General features: G+C 48.6%; 1 protein-coding gene across 2 annotated transcripts in view; it reads right to left on the bottom strand.

Annotated features, from left to right (window-relative positions):
- Window positions 1-4504, bottom strand: part of WDR72 (WD repeat domain 72) — a 79738-nt gene extending 75234 nt beyond the window's left edge. The window contains exon 1 of one of the 2 annotated variants that reach the window (XM_077918700.1): window positions 4332-4504. The gene's annotated coding sequence lies outside the window, so the exon portion shown is untranslated. Of the gene's footprint in view, window positions 1-3060; window positions 3194-4331 lie in introns of those variants that run through there. The other variant, XM_077918702.1, reaches the window with a different exon arrangement.
- Between the last annotated feature and the right edge of the window lie 13580 nt (window positions 4505-18084).

Here is an 18084-nt window from a genome sequence, read left to right as displayed (position 1 = left end):
GGTGCTCACATACTCCAAAGTGGGATGGTTTGCTTTTAGCCAGGAAGATGCTCTTAAGACCTGTGGAGCCAGGAGATGAGGCTGGGTTGGTGATAACTTAAAGGGAAGTTGTTCAGTCAACTCCTGGCAGATGGGAGGGGCATATCAAAGAAGTGTGTGTCTTCAGAAGTGAGCAGTTGGGGGACTTTAAGATGGAACACACCAGCTTTCATTTACAGAGGCAGAAGAAGTCAGAAGTCACACAATACGACACGACACAACACAACACAACACAATACAATACAATACAAATCTTTATTCTCAGGAGGCTAGTCCTAGTCTTTATAACCCTGTACCTTCTTCCAGAAGGCAGAAGCTGAAAGAGATCATTTCCGGGGTGCGCACTATCCTGCGCTATCTCTGCAGCTTTCTTATGGCACCTGGAAGCATAGATTTGATCCAAGGTGGGAAGAGTGCACCCAATTATTCTCTCTGCAGTCTTTACAACCTTGGACAGCATTGTTTTTCCCTGACTGTGCAGCTCCCAAACCACAACACAGACCATAAGTTAATACACTCTCAACAGTACAATGGTAAAATGTCATCAACAGGTCCTTTGAGAGATTATTTTTCCAGAGGATTCTCAGGAAATATAACCTCTGCTGTGCTCTCTTCATCAGGTCTTTGCTGTTTTCTCCCCAGGTTAGGTCATCTCTCAACTCCATTCCCAGAAATCAAAACACTGAGACCTGTTCCACACACTTCCCCTCAATAATAAGTGGCTGAATATTCAATTCACATTTCCTAAAGTCCACAGTAATCTCTTTTGTTTTCTTTAAGTTAAGGAGTAAGTTGTTTTTCCTGCACCACTCCCCCAGCTGCTTGACTTCCTTCCTATAGGCCGACTCCGCCCCTCCAGCCATGATTACACCAACCACCATTGTATCATCTGCAGATTTAATGATCTTATTATTGGGGACACAGCGTCTACACGCGCCACCATCTAGTTGTTGCCATGATGGAAATGCTGTGATTTCTGGGGAGGTGGGCCAGAAGAATGGCCTGGGAGGAGGAAGCTAAACCCACAGGATGACCAGAGGGCTAGGAATGGCACAGAGTTCTTGTGGGCTCTTTTCAGGTTATGGTAGGGGGCATAACCATGTGGAGCAATGGTGCAGTGATGAGTCAGTTGACCCAGATCTTGCCCCACCTCTTGCTCAGTGGCTGAGCATAAAGAGCCCTTGCCACATCCTCTTGGCCCTTCCGCTTCCTTTTGTGCAGTGGTGGACTTGGGGCTCTCGGATTTCAGTGGTATCCCGTGTGACAAAGCGCCCTGTGCACTCTGTTCTATAGCATTGTTTTGGCACCTCTGCAGCACGGCACTCGGGGCGACCACAGCAGTTGTGTTACCCTACATCCGTCTCTGTTTCATGTGCAAGAGCTCTTGACCTCCCCGGATTCTGCCTGAAGCTCCAACCTGCTGGACTCCTGGGGCCCTGCAATGGCTGCCTTTTGATTGGCCAGAGGAGTCCCTGCTGAGTGACAGCCATCTCCCTCCCCCACCTCCAAGCCATCCATGGGTGCCGCCTCCCCCCCCCCCACTCTCTCACAGTGAGCTGGATCCAGGGATCAATATAGGCTATTTCAACCAGCCAGGGTCCGCCAGTAATATCTTGTTTGTATTTCTACGATGAGTGGCACCAGAAACACTTATTTCATTCCCCTCCATAATTCCCCACCATCAGAAGGAGCACCGCGAGGGCAAGACCATCCTCCAGCTGCTGATTACATCAAAGGTTTGAAGCACAAATTCAATTTTATGATGTTAATCTTGGCCTGCCACTCAGGACTTTTCTCGGGGGGATATGATTTTTCTCTGGATTGCATTTTAAGAATGATTTTCATCTTCAACAATCAATAAAGATATGTTTTCATCAAAATACTATATCTTGGTAGAATTCAATTGGCCATCTCAAGCCCTTTTGGTGACACAATATTAATTAAAATAGTTTATGTTGCTTCTAAACTGGGGAACAGGGCAGTGAAAAGAGAAGAAGCGTCTCTGAACACATCTTCTACAAGGCTGCAGGAAGGCACTACCAAAGCCTCTCTCTTTCTCTCTCTCACACCCACACACCCACACCCACACACCAGGCTCTCTCTCGCCATATAATTCAACTGCGGCTGATACATACAGCCCACATGTGGCTACATGCAAAGTTTTGCAATTGTTACAAGATCTCTTTGCACACACAATGCTTTAGAAAAAGGTGAAAGATCATAGAATCGTAGAGTTTGAAGGGATCACAGGGATCATCTAGTCCAACCCCGTGCAATGCAGGAATCTTTCACCCAACATGGGGACCAAACCCCAGACCCTGAGATTAAGAGTCTCATCCTCTACCAACTGAGCTATGCCTCAGGTTGAACTTGATGAATTCCTGCAAATGATTCAAAGGGGTCCAGCTGTTTAACAGCGCTTCCCCCATGGTGATTCATAATTGTTGAACTTTTAAAGTAAAAGGCCATAAAGGAAAAATAATAGGTTCTCAAATACTATCAGATGGGACCTCGAATTTCCACGGGCTTCAACAGTACACAAGTTTAGGGATCCTGGGACTGATCAGAGGTTGTTGGAAACCTTCCCTGACCACCGGCCATGCTGGTTGCTGAGGAGAGCTGGAGTGCAATATCTGCACCCCAAATGGACAAAATGGGCTATAATCAAAGCAAAGGGGTCTGAAGCAAGTCAACCAAGTGAGAAGACCCCAAATGCTCCCAGTTGTCAAGCAGTGGTACCAGCAGGAGCTTTCCTGTGACCTTGAACTGTCTTTCCACTCAACCCTGCCAAGCAGATCTTACAGGCCATGTTTTGGTTCCTGCTCCTCAGAAGCATCCGGTCATGTTGAAACAGTACACAAGAGCAGCATTTATGGTCCATCAGGAAGGGAGAGCAGGAAGCAAAGCCTGGGCCACACTTCTGAAATGCGCGCGCGCACACACACACACACACACACAACCTTGTGGCTCTGTCCAACAGCAGGGAGGGGAAATTGAATCCCCAGATCATCAGAACTCAACTGTTTTGACCTGGCAATTCTCATGGCCCAGGTTTTCTGCCTGCTCCTTATTCTTCTCCATTTGGGACTGAGCTGCATTCTCTCTCACCCCCCTCTCTTCTTTCTTCCTGTTAGGCAGCCACTGTTTAGGGTAAACACTCAGCAAGGATGACTAATGGGCTTTGCAAGGCATCTTGATGCAGGGCTGCTGCCTGCAGGGAGGAAAGAGGGGGAAAGGGCTGGAATGTCATTTGAACCACACCCTACAAGCCCACAACCTCCCTGCCTCCCCACCCCCAAGGAACAGTTTGAAAGCCAGAGGTTTAACAGTAATCCCAGAGAACAGAGTGCCTCTTTACACATACAGAGTGCTTTTTTCTGTCTGGGACTGAGGGATGGATGGGGCTTGCAGGCAGGTCCAAGCCTCAGAACCTCTCCTTTTTTTAGAAGGGAATCCCAAAATGAAAATGCATGCCTGCCACCTCTTGCCAACACAGCCCCTCCATGACACCAGCATGGAATTAGAGACCCAGGCCTTTTTTACTTATTCCCAGGTGGGTACTGACAGATAGAGCATCTGCAGACCCCTCCCGAAACAAAGGATGCAGCTACACAACCTCCTCTGCAATCAGGTGAATAATAATAATAATAATAATAATAATAATAATAATAATAATAATAATTATAATTTTATTTATACCCCACCCTTCCCGGTTCAGAAGACCGGGCTCAGGGCGGCTAACAACAAATTTAAAACACTTAATTGATACACCAAAAAACAGCATAAAATACAGTATAAAACGTGAATAACAATAAATTCAGAATTCAAAAATCTATTTAGGGGGGAAATCCATCCAATAAACATTAGATGAATATTAGAATAGTGCCAGAAACTGAGATGGGTGTGTGTGTCAGGTTTCTGGCACTAAATTTCCAAGGAAAGGCAAATCCAAGGAAATCCAGAGCCTGCCCACCCCAAAGATCCAGGGAGGGGAGGGCCCAGGGGTCAGGGGTCGGTACAAATCCCTCCACTGAAGCCACACTGGGGTCCCCCTGCCCCAACACTAGCACAGCCTCCTTGCCAGCCCCTGGGAGCGAAAGAGAGGAGAGCTCATGGCTGTTGGCATCCGGTAGGCTGTGAGTCCCTCAGTACCCAGATGGGACCCCCTTTCTGTTGACTCCCCTGGGCTGATGCTGACCCAGAGTCAGGGAGGCTTTGTGGGGCAGGGGGACACAGAGGGAGAGGGGGGATCCTGGCTCTTTCCAGGACTGGGTTCTGCAACCCCAACTCACCAGCATCGAGGCTCTTCACGGGGCTGGGGACGTGTGCTCCTCTCCAGTCTCTTCCCTCTCCTCAGTCAGGTACTGGGAAATGGGTCCAGCCTTTCTGTAGGGAGCCTGCTGTTCTTAGAGCTCTTCTCAGTTCACAGGAGGAGGAGCTCTCCCTGGGACTCCACCTGCTGCTGCTGGCTGAGCCCAGAAGACGCTCCCTCCCCCCCTTGCCTGCTCTGGCAGAGACTGACCTTGGCTGAGGGTTGGGCACCTTCTGGGCCAGCAGTCCCAGCTGGCCGGAACTGGGCTTGGCTCACCCAGCCTTCTCCTCCCCACCTTGCCTCTCCCAGCCCTGAGCTTCTCCCTGCAGCTGCAGTGGAATAGCTGAGCCTGCTTTGGGGGAGACTTGGCACTGCCAGGAAGGTGGGTGCATCTTGGGCCCCACTACCACAAGATGACTGGGCACACTCTCTCTTTCCTAAGATGAAAGACAGGGCTTCAGGACTGGTGCATTTAATTCTGACAAATGAAGCAGCATGGAGGTGCCTTCCTTTTTTCAGCCAGTTCAGCTCCAAACTAGGGTGAAGCAGATTCTGGAAAAGGTGAAGTTTAGTTGGAATGGTAGGGACGTGGGTGGCGCTGTGGGTAAAAGCCTCAGCGCCTAGGGCTTGCCGATCGAAAGGTCGGCGGTTCGAATCCCTGCGGCGGGGTGCGCTCCCGCTGCTTGGTCCCAGCGCCTGCCAACCTAGCAGTTCGAAAGCACCCCTGGGTGCAAGTAGATAAATAGGGACCGCTTACCAGCGGGAAGGTAAACGGCGTTCCGTGTGCTGCGCTGGCTCGCCAGATGCGGCTTTGTCACGCTGGCCACGTGACCCGGAAGTGTCTCCGGACAGCGCTGGCCCCTGGCCTCTTGAGTGAGATGGGCGCACAACCCCAGAGTCTGTCAAGACTGGCCCGTACAGGCAGGGGTACCTTTACCTTTTACCTTTAGTTGGAATGGTGGCAAACCCCCGGCCAATGACCAGACCTATCATCTATTAGATCACAGGGGGAAGTCAGATTCTTCTCACCCAGCTGGTGCCCTTCTGCCCCTGCCACATGTTCCCCTCCCAACTGGGTTCCCTCTAGATACCATGGGGCCCACCACCACCACCCTCCCTGACCATTGGCCATGCTGGCCACCAGCAATATTTGAAGGGCTGCTCAAATGTCTCACAGTATATTGTATCCTGGGCCACCTCTCGTTCTCAGCTACCTTCCAGCCTGAGACACCTGCAGTTAAACACCTCCAAGTCCCTCAGCTTCCCAGAGGAGACAGGCCATGGAGTCCCACCAAGTTTCCAGTAGTCAGTCTGTGGGAACTTTGCCCTTCAGGAGGGGAGGAAATCCAGCAGGCAGGAATACTTCAACAGCCTCAGTTTCCACTTCCCCAGGGGCCGACAGCACCCAGCAGTGACTGGTGGGCAGAAGGTAGGGAGACCAACAGTTGATGGAGGCAGAGCCAATGGCGGACAGAGCCAACTGGCTCTCATTTTGCCCTCATCCTCTGAGTTTTACAGGGAGGAGGAGGAGGAAGCTGGCAACCAGGACCATCCCCTGGACTAGGCCCAAGCAAGAAGGCACACAGCTGGGGGCTAACTGAGGGCAGGCTAAGGCTGGTGGGGCAGCACACGTTTGCCTTAATGGACCACTGACAGCACCTTCCTTGGCCTTCATTCTACTGGCTAGACAGATCCACCTGTCAATCAGAGGTTGACAGGTTCAGGGGCCCTTAACAGCTGACATGTTGCCAACTCCCTGTCTCCCCTCAATGTCTTTCTGAACATACAATTCACGAGGAGATCAGAAGTCTCTTTGTGAAGTAGCTGTGTCAGGACAGATAGAACTGAGCTATTTATTTATTTCATGTGACTTTGCTTTATTGCCTGTTTAAACCTTCCATAAACCTCTTAAAATCAGCTGTTGGGCCTCTTGCGCATGTTTGTTATGTTCCCCCTCGCCTGCTTTGGCTGTTCCTGCTACATTTGTGTGTCAGTGGGATTTTGACAGAGGAAAGGAAGCTCCCTTCTTCCCTCTGGTATCCTGGAATGTTTTCAAATGAAGCAGCCTAGTCTACTTTCCAAGCATCTGAAAAGGAGGTCAGTTTTGTGATGAGCTCCATATTTGAACACTGGGCAATTTGTGGAGGGCTGAGGGGGTATGACTTTGCCCAGCGCTCTTTGTCAAACCTTGAGGATCTCTACTAAAGGTTCCCTTGCTGGCTCACTTTTGCCTCGCCCACAAGTTGGGCGGGGGGGGGGGGGTAGCTTCTTGGGCTGCAGACGGCTAATTAGTGGTTAACAACCTTGTTGACAGATGTCAACACCACTGAAAAACAAAACAGCTCAGATTCCTTCAGGGAAGACGTGTCAAGGGCAAAGGATTTATTGTGTCATCTTCTGCGGAATGTGATGGAGTATTGATGAAACATCCCCCCTTTTGTATCAACATTTTACCCTGTTTTGGAAACATAAATGGGAGGCCTGCTCCCCAACTCTCGCCCTGGAAACCCTCCAGGGCATAAACCCTCATTGTTGTTTGTGATAATAGATAGAATTTCACAAATGGTGACAAGGCAAGGGGTGGGGGTGGGTTCATCTCTCCTCATCATCACGGCCAGCCTGTGCCTTGCAATGTGAAGCACAGAGAAACGGCATGTGCCATTTTGCAGTGAAGAGCCTCAGAATAGGAGCCCAGCCTTGACCCTGCCAGAGTCTCCCTCCCTCTCCCTCCCTCCTTTCCTGCCAGGAAGCTACCAGGCATGGACCAGCTGGAAAGGGATCCGTCTGTCCTTCCAGAACCTTTTTCAGGCTCAAACAGTATTGGCAGTGAGTCCTCCCCAATACCCTCCTGAACACAAATTGTCATGAATGCACCATAAGAAGAGATGCCTGGAGGGGCCCTGTGTCATATTCAAAGTAGACCATTGGCATCAGTGTCCTCTTTAACATGCCCTCCAACATTTTTCCAATGCAAATAGGGGCAGCTGTGGTCTAAACCACTGAGCCTTGAGCTTGCTGATCAGAAGGTCGGCGGTTTGAATCCCCATGACGGGGTGAGCTCCCGTTGCTCGGTCCCTGCTCCTGCCAACCTAGCAGTTCGAAAGCATGTCAAAGTGCAAGTAGATAAATAGGTACCGCTCTGGCAGGAAGGAAAATGGTGTTTCCCTGCACTGCTCTGGTTCGCCAGAAGCAGCTTAGTCATGCTGGCCACATGACCCGGAAGCTGTACGCCGGCTCCCTCGGCCAATAAAGCGAGATGAGCCCCGCAACCCCAAAGTCATCTATGGCTGGACTTAATGGTCAGGGGTCCCTTTACCTTTACTATTCCATGACGAGGATGTTGATGAATGTTAATAATAATAATAATATCCCAACCATCTGACTGGGTTGCCCCAGCCACTCTGGGCAGCTTCTGACAAATATAAAAACATAATAAAACATTGTTGTTGCTGCTGTTGTTTAGTCGTTTAGTCATGTCCGACTCTTCGTGACCCCATGGACCAGAGCATGCCACGCACTTCTGTCTTCCACTGCCTCCTGCAATTTGGTCAGACTCATGTTTGTAGCTTCGAGAACACTGTCCAACCATCTCATCCTCTGTCACCCCCTTCTCCTTGTGCCCTCCATCTTTCCCAACATCAGGGTCTTTTCCAGGGAGTCTTCTCTTCTCATGAGGAAGTCTTGGAGCCTCAGCTTCAGGATCTGTCCTTCCAGTGAGCACTCGGGGCTGATTTCCTTCAGAATGGATAGGTTTGATCTTCTTGCAGTCCATAGGACTCTCAAGAGTCTCCTCCAGCACCATAATTCAAAAGCATCAATTCTTCGGCGATCAGCCTTCTTTATGGTCCAGCTCTCACTTCCATACATCACTACTGGGAAAACCATGGCTTTAACTATACGGACCTTTGTTGGCAAGGTGATGTCTCTGCTTTTTAAGATGCTGTCTAGGTTTGCCATCGCCTTTCTCCCAAGGAGCAGGCGTCTTTTAATTTCGTGACTGCTGTCACAATCTGCAGTGATCATGGAGCCCAAGAAAGTAAAATCTCTCACTGCCTCCAATAAAACATTAAACGTTGAAAAACGTCCCTGTCAGAGCAACCTCCAGATGTCTTCTAAAGGTTGTATAATTACTTATTTCCTTGGCTCAGGGGTCGCATAACTTAGCCCATTCGCTGCAATGGGCCTACTCTGAATATTATTTAGGATTGTGCCCAGCTATGTATTTGCGTTTAGCGTTCTGGCAAACAGATTTCTTTTGCAGGAGTGGGGGTGAGTTTGTGCATTATTTGTATTGCAGCTCTTTGTTTTCTTCTCTAGACCTGTTTTCCCGTTTTCTTCTGGAAAACACAATTCTCTGCAGATCCGCCAGAGGTCACTCTGACATCACCTTTCGGGGGCTCAGTTGGGGAGACGTGATTCTGTTTGCCAGAGGAATTCAGCACTTTCAACTGAGCTCTTATCAAATGAGCATTTTTCCTTGAGCGGTCTCAGTGTTCCAGGTCCGCAGTAGCAGCCATTACTAGGATGGGGTGCCTTTGCACTGTGAGTTGGGGACCCCTCCCCTCAGTTAGAACGCCCCCTCCCCCCAATTTTGGCAGGTATGTGCTTACCTGGGTCTGTGGCCAAGTTTTTAATTTTTGAGATACAATTTTTTCAATATGCCAGATTTGCACACAACAATTGGTTATCATTGTGGGGTTGTTGTTGTTTAAAAAAGAAGTGTGTATCACACTCCACCCCACCAGGGCTCCACCAAGGAGCACCTCCCCCACAGAAGTAGGGGGGGTGTGGTGATGGCGCCCAGCAAGACCACCACACACACACACACACACACACACACACACGTTTCAATAATAATTTTAAAAAACTTGTTTACACAATGCATTTCAGGACATCCACAGTTGGGTACCATTTTATATTGGGTGTCCTGCCCCCCCCCCCCCAGCTTTACTACATCATCCATTTATCAGGCTGCCACTTGCATCAACAACAACAAAAAACCTGGACGTGTTCAGCTGCCTTTGTCTCCCTGTTCTTTGTGACTCGAGTGTGCTGAGCGCAGCATTCAAAGCAGAGGCCTTCCAGGTAAGCTCCTTGAGGCTGAGTCCATCTCAGAAAGATGAGGGGCTGATTAAAAAGCTCCCTGGGTGCCAAACAAGAGGAGTGAGGGGGTTGGGAGAAGCGGGCAGAGGGAGAGGAAGAAAGAAACTTCTGAAGATGTTGATGAGGCAACTGGCATCCTGTTTTATGATGGCAGCCATGAAGCAACTGCTTATTTTGACTCAGGGCACGGTGGACTGCCAAACCGTGGGCTGATGAAGGATGCGCAGGATGCTTTCCACACAGTGTTCAGTTGCGAGGAGCTTTCTTTGGTTCTTGTGTATAAAGAAGCAATGATGGCTCCTCTGTCCAACTGATGCCAGGACAAGCCAGCAAGGATTGCTTCACAAGGTCCATCAACTTCCTTCTAGGGGTCAGGCAGGAAGCGGATCAGCTGCCATCCCAGAACCTCTCACACGCTCCCCTTACCCTTTAGGGGGACATTTCAACCCCTCCACTTGATGCTTTTCATTTTTTCATATTTCCAAGAGGGCATCTTTGGTGGCACAGCCCAAGTTAACTTCAGCTGCCAGCATTGCATTAATGGCCAGTTGGTGGGGAAAGAGGGGTGGAGGTTCCCAGAGTGGGTGGAGGGACAGACCCGGGCAGGAGGGTTGGCCAGGGGCAGTGGAGTGCCACAAGCACTGCCCCCAGGATTCCCAGCCAGGTTGCAAGTGTTGTAAACAAAATCTGCCCTTTTCCCCTTATGGGGTATCCAAGAGCCCGTATAGAGTCCTTAAGTGGGTTCCCTATTGATAGGAGAAAAATAACAGAGGCCAACCAGAGAGTATTGAGAAGTAAAGCAGCTAGTAAGCCTGATCTTTATTGATCTGTTGCAACAGGGTGCTCCCCTCACACGCAGGAAAGGAGGAGGACCCCGAACCCAGGTGTGCCTGTCCTTATATAGACATTTTAAATTCCCTGCCCTGGAGCTCAAGACCACCCCTCCATACATCATACATACATCACAGAAGGGGTATAACCCAAGACCACCCCCCACAAACATCATACCTACATCACGGAAAAGGTGGTCTACAGCAGAAATTTGAGTGTTGTTGTTATTCCTGTCTGGCAGGTTTTCTGATACTGCCTTATCTGATTGCCTGGTGATTACCCACTTCCTGAGACAATGGGAAAGTTCCCTCACCCCCTCCCTCCTTGCAGAGAAAACATTTGGTCAGTTTGGGAGTCAAAATGGTTTCAGGGAGTCAAAATGGTTTCAGGAAGGTCTTCCTGTGCTGCTCCAGACATTGGTACATTTATGAACATTTATTATATATATGTTGTTGTTTAGTCGTTTAGTCGTGTCCGACTCTTCGTGACCCGATGGACCAGAGCACGCCAGGCACCTCTGTCCTCCACTACTTCCCGCAGTTTGGTCAAACTCATGCTGGTAACCTCGAAAACACTATCCAACCATCTCGTCCTCTGTCGCCCCCTTCTTCTGCCCTCCATCTTTCCCAGCATCAGTGTCTTCTCCAGGGAGTCTTCTCTTCTCATGAGGTGGCCAAAGTACTGGAGCCTCAGCTTCACGATCTGTCCTTCCAGTGAGCACTCAGGGCTGATTTCCTTCAGAATGGATGTGTTTGATCTTCTTGCAGTCCATGGGACTCTCAAGAGTCTTCTCTAGCACCATAATTCAAAAGCATCAATTCTTTGGCAATCAGCCTTCTTTATGGTCCAGCTCTCACTTCCATACATCACTACTGGGAAAACCATGGCTTTAACTATACGGACCTTTGTTGGCAAGGTGACGTCTCTACTTCTCAAGATGCTGTCTAGGCCTGTCATTGCCCTTCTCCCAAGAAGCAGGCGTCTTTTAATTTCGTGGCTGCTGTCACCATCTGCAGTGATCATGGAGCCCAAGAAAGTAAAATCTGTCACTGCCTCCATTTCTTCCCCTTCTATTTGCCAGGAGGTGATGGGACCAGTGGTCATGATCTTCGTTTTTTTGATGTTGAGCTTCAGACCATATTTTGCGCTCTCCTCTTTCACCCTCATTAAAAGGTTCTTTAATTCCTCCTCACTTTCTGCCATCAAGGTTGTGTCATCTGCATATCTGAGGTTGTTGATATTTCTTCCGGCAATCTTAATTCCAGCTTGGGATTCATCCAGCCCAGCCTTTCGCATGATGTATTCTGCATATAAATTAAATAAGCAGGGAGACAAAATACAGCCTTGTCGTACTCCTTTCCCAATTTTGAACCAGTCAGTTGTTCCATATTATTATATATATATATGTGACCTTAAAATTCCATTACACAAGACCTCATGGTGCCTCAGGTAAGGGTAGGGCTTTATTTCTCCAGCTGGAACTCATAGGAACTCAGTTCCAGCACCTCTCAGGTTGGCACCATTGCCATTCTAACAGAACAAGAGAGGTGTTCATGGTGAGTTCAGGCACCTCTTTTTTCTAGGAAATTAGCTCTGGGGAGGGCAGAGGACTCTGGTGGCTCCTCCTATGAAACCCACAAAAAGAGGGAAATGGCTGGTTGTAGAGACCCCTTGGGCAAAAGTCCCTTTGTAAGGGTTGCCGTATGTCCAAAATTCCTAGACATAGCTGAGATTTGCCTGTGTCGGAAGTGTAGATTTCTGCAATTTTCCTTAAAAATAGCTCAGAAACTTTTTTTTTTAGATTTTGCAAAAAAATTGCAAAAAGAGCAAGACAACAACAACAACAACAACAACAACAACAACAACCCAGGTCTCTCAGTCCAAAAGAAATGCATTTCTAGAAATATCTGTGCCCTGAATCTGATGCCCGGAAGATTTTGAAAGTGGGGTGGATGCTCCCCCCCACGCTTTTTTGGCTGAAATGTCATTTCTAGCTGCGAAGTTAAGAGGGCACACTGTCAGGCCTCGGGTGGCTCAGGGATTTCTAGAAATGCCAATCACAGGCTGGGTTTTGTCTCATGCCTCTGACAAGTGGTTCATTTCACTGTCAGTGGGGATTTCGTTCCCAGCTCTACAGGAGGCGATTAATTCAAGGAGATTCAGCCCAGGCAGCAGAAAGCAAAAGTTTGGAACCTTAGTACTTATTTCGGAGCTGGGTGGAGAAAAGAAACTGGGAAGTGGAGAGTTGGACTTGTGGGAGCCAAAGAGGGAGGAGGATTTTGCCTCTTGGGTCACAAATTCAGCATCGAGTGTGGCGGCCGGCTTTCGTGTCTGCCCAGAAAATCTTAGAAAGGGCCTGGCAGATTCTGTCTGGGGCTCCAGCTCCTGTGGTGATAAAATATATTTCTTTTGGAGCATATAATCAACTCATCAGTTCAATTTCCTTGCTACCTCAATTTCTCATCACAGCTTCACTCTAGTCACCTTAACCAGATAGAGAGTGGCAATCAAGTCTTGTAAACTGCTCTGAGGTTTTACTATTTCAATCAGGCAATATATAAATCTTGTGAAGTAAGCAAATGAAGTCCCTGCAGGCCTTGAAGGCTTCTCTAAGATCCTTCGGACAAAAATCCGAAGCCAGGTGGCAACTTTATGTTAATCTGTCGTGTTGGACTCCTCCAAATACCTTCAGGGCAATATTTTAAAAGACTTTGCCGCAAGAGTACGAAGATTCCAAAGTTAAACCACAAAGGTAATGGCTGGTGCCTGCCATCGTTATCTTATCTCGGTCTTGCAGTTGTGATCCATGTCCACAGAAGAGAGATAAGAATTCAATTGCCATCTCTGGCAGAGAACCAGGTAATTTGGTAACCTGCCAAGATGAAACTTTTGAACAAGGAAGTGGACATCCAACCTCTGGCCCAGTTTGATCAAGCAGAAAGGAGGAATGAAATAGCTTTTGTGATAGACACTCGTGGGAATTTTATTACAAATATCAGAAAAATGGAACATCTTTAGGGGGGTCTGACACACAACCCTATCTAAGGACCCATAGCCTCCAAGTGTCCCTATTACAAAAACCATCCTGGCTTCTGATTTGATCCCAGAATGCCCCTATTTCTCCCGCCAGTGCTGCCACCACCAGGTTTGGGGAGGAAGAGGAGCTGGTGTTTGTCCCAGGTGGCAGCAGGTGCAAGGCAGCCTCTGGTTGCCTCTCCATGGCCTCTCCATGGCCACCACTGCTGTGCTCCTCCCTTGGGCAGTGCGTAGTGGCTACTGGAGAGCGGGCAAGGAGGAGGAGAGGCTGCCACCACCAAGGCCCAGCCCCACATGATGCGCTGGCTCTAAGGGGCAGGCAGAGGGCAGAGCCGCTTTAGGCTGGGTGGGAAGAAAGAGGGAGTGGAGCAGAACGGAACGGAAGGAGTCTTGGTTTTGTTTTGTTTTTTAAAAAAGCTTTGTGTATCCGTGTCTAATCCTGCCACTTTCTAAAATTTATTTATTGGTGTGTGTTTTTCTTTTGGTAAATCTCCTAAAGAATAAAATAAAATAAAAATAAAATTGGGATTAAGGGTTTTTCTCTGGATGGAGTGGTGTGGGTGGGTGCTGGGCCCTGTTTGTGTAGTGCTGGGGGTACTCGCCCTTCTTCTGATAGCAAGTACTCGGGGCGGGCATGGGGGGGGTTGAGGAGGGTCCATTTGGGCAGGGCGTGAGAAATGTCCCTACTTTCATCTGAGGAATGTTGGAAGGTATGGGATACAACCCCTGGTCAAAACCCATCCTTTCCCAGGCTTCCAGTCCCGCCTGCCTTAATGGAGGCAGCTCCCATGATAGTGGAGGACCATCGGGGAACGAAAAACAAGGATGACAGAGGGTAAATCATCCTTGCAAATTCCCCCCAGGGATGGGGGGAATGGGCTTCACTCGCAGTTCGTCTCGGTACCTGGCTCTCACTCTGGCATGGAATGTGGGAGGCAGGAAGGCGCTGAGTGCAAAAGCACTTCGCCTGGCGAAAACCCTCCGATGCCACCATTAAGAAGCAGCGGTTCTCCGTTTAATTTGATTTTTAATTGACTTTAAGGTACCAGTGTGTGATGGGAAAGGGTTGCAACAACATACTGTGGAACATATCAGCTACATGGATCAAAGGTTTGGATTGAGATAAGATTTTCTTCAGTGTGAGAGTCCACTGGGGAGAGGGAAGCCCACGGTTTGTTTATTCTAAGTTTCTTTTATGTATTTATGATTCAGCAACCCTCTCCAGAACAGAAGATAAAAAGATATTTACAAGTGAGGAAGGGACGTTGGAATAATATTGATATTAACAAGCAAAAATGGAAACTATGTGTGATTTGAAATGAAGAAAAGAGGGAGTAGGGAAGCTCAAGTATGACTGTGTTGGAAAGACAGAGTAATTCCCCTCACCTCCGTTTAAAAACAACAGAAGGAAAAAGAGACTGAGATTTGTTTGTGCTACTGACGGAATGTAATCTAAGATAAAGTTTAATTGGGCCATAAATCTCTAGCTGGAAGGAAAAGAATTAGGGGGCTGCGATAAGAATGCTGCAAAGGTTCTGGGAGTTGGAAAGGAGTATTAAATCTTTAGCACATTTGAAAATTGCCCACCTTTTCCTAGGCTGAGAGGAAAATCACAAAGATCTGTGACATGTTTTACTAGTGAGATAGAATGGTTTTCAGCTGACAGTCGCCTGCTCCGAGACATTAAAGCAAGGGATGGAGAGATAAGACATCTGAGAAACTTCAAGATTCAGTTCTGGCCCACATCACTATGGGAGAAAACAACAACTGGGAAGTGAAAGAGGCAACAACATATATGGACAGAAGGAATCTCCATGGACATAACAGCTTTCACATGCAGGGCAGAAGAAAGATAATAGTTTGAGTTCCTCACTTGAAGCTTTATAAATTTATATATTATAACATCATGAATGGAAATCATGAATTATGTAGCTGTTGACTAAGGGATTATTATTATAACTGAAATGTGAATGATATTAATTAAGATTATGGAACACAGTGATATAAGATCGGAAATGCACCCAATCCACCACACGGGGAGTTACTTTAACGAAAATGTATTAAGTGGAAGTTGATTGGCATTTTGATAATGGTATAATTTGGGAATTAATTGTTGTTGTTATCATTTGGCTATTATGAGGGGGCGATATATTGGAAAACTAATTTTAAAAAATTACAACAAAAAAACCAAAACCATCCCTTCTCAAGCTCTGCAGAATGGTCTTGGGGATTACATCATTTCTGTACACGAGTATTTCAACGGAGAGATGGTAACACAAGACTGCACCTCCCCCCACAAGTGATTTCTGGTTCCCACCCTACCCCACCTCACAATTTGGCAGTAGTGGGTATCTTTTTAAAAAACAACAACAGAGAGATTGCTTCTTCATTCATGATGCTGGTCCCCACTCCCAGCCTTGCAGAACTGCCAGCCTCTTTGCTTCCTTAGCACGGCTGCTTTACGTGGATCTCCAATCGGTCCCCATGCAGATGGGAGTAAACATCTTCTTCCCAGGGGAGGAGCAGGGAGAGAGATTGTGAGATGACAAAGCATAAAGCAGACGCGAATTGCCCCTAAATGCCTTGCTGGGTAATCATAGAGAAATCACTGAAAGTCTGCAGGCATCTGGCGTTGGGTAGGGCCGTGAACTTAGGAGGAGAGCACGCGTTCGCTCTAGGTGTGCAGGTTAATGTGGTGTTGCCTAATGGCTGCTGCTCTTTGTTATCAAATTCCAAGGCAAAATAGCTTCCTGCCCTGTAGGAAGTGGGTATTTCTGAGGAGCCAGTTTCCTGCTGTTGGAAATCTGTTGATTCCTCGCACCTTCTGCTGCTCCACCTGTTCCATCAGTCAGAGCCAGACCATGGAAGCCATTTTGAGTGCCAGTAGTCCACATGGATGTGGCATGTGGCGTCGAGGAAATTCAGTTGTGGGGGATTGAGGTATGTCCGTCTTTCCATCTGAGGATTGTTGGAGACAGTAAAGGTATGGACCAGATACGGTATGATGGTGGTCAAGTGTGTATCAGAAGCCTCTGGTCGCCCACAGTGGCAACCTGGGTGCTGGACTAGAGAGTCCTCTTTCACCTGACTCAGCAGTCCTCAGACTATTCTGATGTCCTTTGCTTGCTCAGGAGAAGAGAGCGGCTGGAAGGGCGCTGTTCCTTTCTTCTTGCCTTGCTCTGATGTTGGCGGCATCTCAGTGACGTGACTCCTTTGCTCCTCTGCCAGCTGTCAAAGATTTAGCTGGCCCATTCAAACTGCAGATTCGGCATTCTGGTCCACACCACCTCATTGGCTCCCCAAACCTCCAAACTGACTGGCTGTGTTGCATGATGGGAAGGCAGAAAAGGAGAAACAAGAAGAGAGCCACATGCAACGGGCATCTTGTTTTGCTCACTTTCTCTGGTAGTTTGCTGGCATTATCTTCCTTAAGATTCCTTAAAGACAGGTCAAGGCACCTTTTTTCGCGAGGTGGGGGTTTTGTTTTTGTTGTAAACCCCTTCACTCAGACAGTTTGGCCAGATGAACCTTGTTCAGCTTTTGATAAGGATTCTGCCCCATCAAAAAAGGGACGCGGGTGGCGCTGTGGGTTAAACCACAGAGTCTAGGACTTGCCGATCAAAAGGTCGGCGGTTCGAATCCCCATGATGGGGTGAGCTCCCGTTGCTCGGTCCCTGCTCCTGCCAACCTAGCAGTTCGAAAGCACGTCAAAGTGCAAGTAGATAAATAGGTACTGCTCTGGCGGGAAGGTAAACGGCGTTTCCGTGCACTGCTCTGGTTCACTAGAAGTGGCTTAGTCATGCTTGCCACATGACCTGGAAAAACTGTCTGCGGACAAACACTGGCTCCCTCGGCCAGTAAAGCAAGATGAGCAATGCAACCCCAGAGTCGTCCATGACTGGACCTAATGGTCAGGGGTCCCTTTACCTGCCCCATCAAAACAGCCAGAAGCAAAGAGTAGCTCAACCAAAGGGAAGCTCCTGGGGTCTCAAGTGATACAAGACCCCAATTCCCATTTGTGCCACACCCAAAGAGCAGCCATACACTACAGCTGGTCTTGGGGTTCCTCATCAACTTACCTCACAGCACCTGTCACCCAACTTCCAGCAGCCCAGGCACAGGAAGCTGCCATATTCAAAGTGCTGGTTTTGACCTATAAAACCTTAAACAGCTCAGGACCACAATACCTCAAGGACCGCCTCTTTCCACATGAACCTACCCGGACCCTGAGATCTTCTTCTGAGGCCCTTCTTCATGTGCCTCCTCCTTGAGAGGTCCAGAGAGTGGCAACACGAGAATGGGGCCTTCTCTGCAGTGGCTCCCAGTCTGTGGAATGCTCTCCCCAGGGAACTTCGCCTGGCACCTTCATTATACACCATTAGGTAAAGGTAAAGGTACCCCTGCCCGTATGGGCCAGTCTTGACAGACTCTAGGGTTGTGCGCCCATCTCACTCAAGAGGCCAGGGGCCAGCGCTGTCCGATGACACTTCCGGGTCACGTGGCCAGCGTGACGAAGCTGCTCTGGCGATCCAGTGCAGCACACAGAAACGCCGTTTACCTTCCCGCTAGTAAGCAGCCCCTATTTATCTACTTGCACCCGGAGGTGCTTTCGAACTGCTAGGTTGGCAGGTGCTGGGACCGAGCAACGGGAGCGCACCCCGCCGCGGGGATTCGAACCGCCAACCATGTGATCAGCAAGTCTTAGTCGCTGAGGTTTTACCCACAGCGCCACCCGCGTCCCTTTATACACCATTGGACAGCAG

The sequence above is a fragment of the Podarcis muralis genome, chromosome 14, assembly GCF_964188315.1.
Source record: "Podarcis muralis chromosome 14, rPodMur119.hap1.1, whole genome shotgun sequence".
NCBI lineage: Eukaryota > Metazoa > Chordata > Lepidosauria > Squamata > Lacertidae > Podarcis > Podarcis muralis.
This window is presented reverse-complemented; position numbering and strand designations above follow the sequence as displayed.